Below are 5,000 nucleotides of genomic sequence, written 5' to 3' on the forward strand. Positions count from 1 at the left end.
ATTCACATTTTATCCAGAGGTAATAGTGCTGTAGGAGACAAGTACATTTGTGTTGGTAAGCAGATTAAACTCACTGTTTTGCTGGCTGCAAAGCAAGACTAAAATCCATGTTTTTCGTGACACTTGATGACACCTTCCAAGAGAGGCAAAAGAGTTGGCTTTACACATCTTTTGTTGTGCTGATAACCAAATATGTCATGAAATGCACATAATTGGATGCACATTGATTTTTATAAGTGTCAATGTCATGATTGCAGTGTCCCCTTGCTCTTCTCTCCAGCTGCTATTGTGTCTTGGAAGACAGTCAATTTGCAAGATCAAGTGAAAGAATTTCTGGGTTTTGAGCGTCACCAGACCATTTCCAAATGGCTTGGCTATTGCCAAATCATCATCTGTCTCCCAAAAAATCCCACACATGTTCTTTGTGTTTTTCAAGATTTTCTTTACCTCCTTAGCCCAATACTGACATTCTCAAGGGACGTCCGAGGGCAAGATCATGGTCTTTGATATTCCTTCACATGGTACAGCTGCTAAGCTGCAAGAGAAGTTCGCACAAGGTAGCAATGTGCGAGCTTGAGGCACAGGGTTCACGTATGGTGTCTGCATTTGAAGAAGGGAATATAATCCTTTGGCAATCAGGAGGACATTTCACAGAGATCATAAGAACAAATGGCAAATCCGGGTCAGTATGGTTAGCTCAGTGTGTGGCACATTGTCGTCAAGAGACACTAAGTGAATGAAGTTTTTTAATACCCAAAAGTTTAACACTAATAGTAACATCTCAACTGGTCAATATTCATCCACTATATCAAGAGCGAATTATAATATTTGAATAGGCTTTATTTCAGTTGTGTGCCGCAAGGCAAATCAAATGGCCTGGCTGATGGTGACTTAACCACGTTGATAGAGTTACTTGCATCGTTAGTTTTGGTACAAACATAATGTCAATTACAACGGGTTAAAAAGTATGGACCAAGGTTTTTATCAAAACAAGGTCATTTTGATAGAGTTCATATTAGACATGCACAAGGAAGGAAAGACGATTACAATGCTTCTCTCTTCTTAAAAATGCCCCCAAGAAGTGTTTGGTCACTTGCCCTCAGATCAGTTTCCTTCACAATTAATCAGCCGTTACTGGAACCAGATGTATGGCGTGAGAAAAATGCAGCATACTCAGTCGAGCTCTAAGCAGGCTATCCAGTGGATACCCACAAGGAAATAAAACAGCTAACAGGAAATTCAACCAATTCTTTTACGCAAGTTCAGGAATCCAACCCCTGCGATATTGATGAGAGGCCAGACTGTGCTCTGACAGTCACAGATTCCATGCAGGCCCTTCTCCTTCAATTAACCCTCATTGACTCAAACGTTTTTTTGCTTTAGGTTCCCTTGTTCATCTGTGTGCCTGTTGTGACGGTTCGCGATCCCCTGGGTCTCGCAAGATTGCGAGGAGGGAACAGGAGAAAACTAAAGTAAAACAACGTACCTCACACCCCTTTCCACAAACTCGCAACACAGCATAAAAGAAGCAATAACAGGGTTTAAATAATTTATATATAATTAAGCGAAAGTGGCCTAAGGAACTTAAGAATATACAATTGCAGGATTTAAAACAAGGAAAACGAACTAACCAAAAAAGAGTTAAACTAGTGTAATAAACCTTAATATACTTAACTAAATAAATAATTATCTATTTTCCAACTTAACTTAAACGATAATACTAAATTTACAAATTAAAATTGCTTTACTCTAATATTTACAGTCAATAAGTTCAGTTCTTTACTAGCAAACCCAGTTCAGTTCTTTAGAAGCAAATCTAGCTGTCCAGTTTTCCAACAGACTAACATCGGTTTCCACGACGACTTCTCTATATGTCAGCGCCTACTTCTCCTCTGGCTCTTAGTTCCTTCTAAGTTATCGCATCTCTCTCAATCTGACCGTTTCTTCTCTTTTCTTGCCGCTGATGACAAAGGGAGTTTTGTCGTTGAATTTCCGGCCGGCTTCTACTATTGACTCATAGCAGTGATACTTTCCTTTTCCAAATTCTTTCGACTGCTCTTTCTCTTTTCTCAACTGCAAACTTTCTGCCCAACCAACCAAACCGAATCTCAAGGTTACAAGAATTTGAACTATTACTTTACATTAATTAAGCTTACAACATGAGACTTTTTTTCTACCAGGAAAGGCGGTACAACAACACTAGTTCATTAACACCGTTATGAAATACGAATAATTAAAAACACTGAACTATGGAACTTGTGAAGAGAACAGGAAGAAAAAAAGAAAAAGAAAAAAAAAACCAACGGAGACTATACATAATTAATGCGGAACGAGAAAAAAGGAATTTCGTGACACCTGTATAAGGGTTTGATCATTGGGTTAGATAATTGGTGCTTCGACAGGTGCCCTGCTCGTTGAGGCCTGTGCGCATGCTCACTGGATCAATGCTTTGGGTCTATGTGTGCACACCGGACTGGTGAGATGTTTTTTTTAAGGCTTACCAGAGTATTGTTTAACATAGAGAGATGTAAAAAACAGTATACTGAAAAAATAATGTTAGGAAATTATTTTTTCTGCCTTCAAGGACAACAATAACAAGTTTATAATCCAATAAACGTTATTTACAATTATATAATAATATTATTTGTCACCCTCCCTCAAGTGTACTCAATTCAAACCCATTTTTGTTCCAGTTATTTCCATATTATTTAAATATGAATGCTACATTTTCATGCAAGTACAATACACAATACACAAAGAATCTTTAAATCCCGGGAGATTTGAATTAAGTACAAAATTGAGTTAGCCCATTAGGTCCAACAAGAGTGCGAGCTGTCATTGTCAAGGTACGTAAAACAGAGAGGAGGGGAGGTTGGAGGTCATTAAGAGGACTAATTTGTAAATTTTATTATTGTTTTAAGTTAGTTGGTAAAGGAATATTTACATTTGACAGGGAAAAGTCAGGAAATCAATTCCTGTGCCTGTAGTAACCATGTTCATAGCAGAGATTTGTAATACAAAAACGTTACAAATTATGAATAATTTCAACTTTTACTGAGTCGCAGGTGGCGACATGTATCTGTTTAAGCTTTTTTATCAACATCAGAAGATCCGTTGGTGAGAGTTTAAAAGATTTCTGCAGATGGCAGTCCAACAGTAAGTGTATAACATAATAAAAAAATAACATATAATGAAAATAGTGGCAGGCCCTGGGGTGGACCTATGAATAACAGCAGGGTTCTTAATGATTCTTGATAATTCTTAATAACTTATTTGTAAATGGCCACTCATTGATTTTATCAAATAAGCAAATGTTGGGGAAAAATATTTGTGTCAGTTGTGATTGCAGCTGAAATATTTTGTTATTTGTAGCTGATTTTTCAGACTTAATATTCTGTAATATTCGATCATATTATTTCCAGACAGATGGAAATGGTGTTTCAACAAGTCATTCCAGATGTGCAGTTGTGTGGAGTACAATTTACAGATAGATCTTTCTAGGAACATGTTTGGTGTAACAGGCAATGATTGTGGAGAGATAGTGCAGTCATGTTTAGCAAACAGTAAAATATGACCCCGGTACCGTACTTGAAGGGGTAAAACATATTTATGTGACGTTTTTGTGCACTGGATAACATTGAACAGAAATTTCCAAGTAACTGGAGTAAACTTAATGAGGAAGGTTTCACTTAAGAAGGGTTTTGCCATTTGTTTCTTTATTTATACCCTGGGCTAGATTATAGAATACACGTCATATTTGCCCATGAATAGCTATGTATTGTTATGTGCTTCGTTCTTCAAAGGATGCCATGTTCTGTTTTGTTTTGCATTGGCTTAATAGTGTATGTACTTCGCGAGGTTTTTTTTTTTTTTAATCAGTTGCTTTGTCTCGATATACTCAGCAGCTAAGTGGATAGGGCGCTTGCCTAATTTAATCCGTCCAGTTGGGATTCCTTAAGTTATTCTTTTCTGTTGGATGACTGATATGTTTCATTGGCCCTGAAAAGAATTTTTGAGGAGTGGTCAATTAGCAACATCCAGATCCACTCAAAAACTATGTTCGCTTAATTAATTAATTAATTAATTAAATAATTCTGTTTAATGGCAAAAACCCTTTTAGTGAGGTACGATTCGACCTTTTTTCTTGTAACTCGTCAGATCGATGTTTTACCAAAAGAGAAATTTTACTTAGGCCATCACTTCTCTAACTTGGTGACCTTTAAAGGAAACCTCCCGGGATGAGACTGATCACTTATTTAAAAAATAGATTAAGTTTAATTAGGCTGCAAAACCTTCGCGCATTAATTTGACGACACATTCCCTCTACAATACCGTTCTAAAGCCTTCAACATTTTCCGTTCGATTTTGTTTAACAGCGACGTTGAAACCATTTGCGTTCCTTCGTCCTCCACTCCCTCCTCACTTTCAACCAAATTGCAACGTGTTGAATCAAAGTTGAAGATTAAAAGCGTTAAAAGTTTGCTTCAACAATCATTCAACATTTCCTTCGTTATCGCGAGCGTCGAATGAAATTGAAGCCGTTTGCCCCTCTCTTTTAACATTTTTGGGTATGCGCGTGCGCACTAATCGGTCTCCATGTCCGTGTCCATAGTAACAACCGCGGCTACAGCCTGGGACTGAATACCAGTCCTCTCGTGAAGTTTTGTTAAATCACATGTTGATGATGTGATGAAACCGTTTGCCCACCCCACCCCAACAGTCAACATCGTTGAACAAAATCGAACGGACATTGAAGCCGCTTGCTAGGGCCTTAACACTACAGCAGTTTATTAAAACCAAAAATAGGTTATTGTCTAAAATAGTGTGCACTGCAAATGTTATATAAAGGTGATTTGGACATGGATGTATGGTTTAGATCTTCGATGTTTTATTAAAATGTTAAATTAGACGAGAGGTACACTTACCTTGAAGGATAATTGTAATTCTCTGAGCCATACGGAACGTTATGACCTTATCATGTGCACTTCCTTGCGGATGCG

General features: G+C 37.6%; 1 protein-coding gene across 1 annotated transcript in view; it reads left to right on the forward strand.

Moving 5' to 3' along the window:
• The window catches only part of LOC138036399 (tetratricopeptide repeat protein 28-like), a 105,794-nt gene that overhangs the window by 49,363 nt on the left and 51,431 nt on the right, over positions 1-5,000 (forward strand). The gene's annotated exons all lie outside the window — the stretch shown is intronic.

The sequence above is a fragment of the Montipora capricornis genome, unplaced genomic scaffold, assembly GCF_036669925.1.
Source record: "Montipora capricornis isolate CH-2021 unplaced genomic scaffold, ASM3666992v2 scaffold_483, whole genome shotgun sequence".
NCBI lineage: Eukaryota > Metazoa > Cnidaria > Anthozoa > Scleractinia > Acroporidae > Montipora > Montipora capricornis.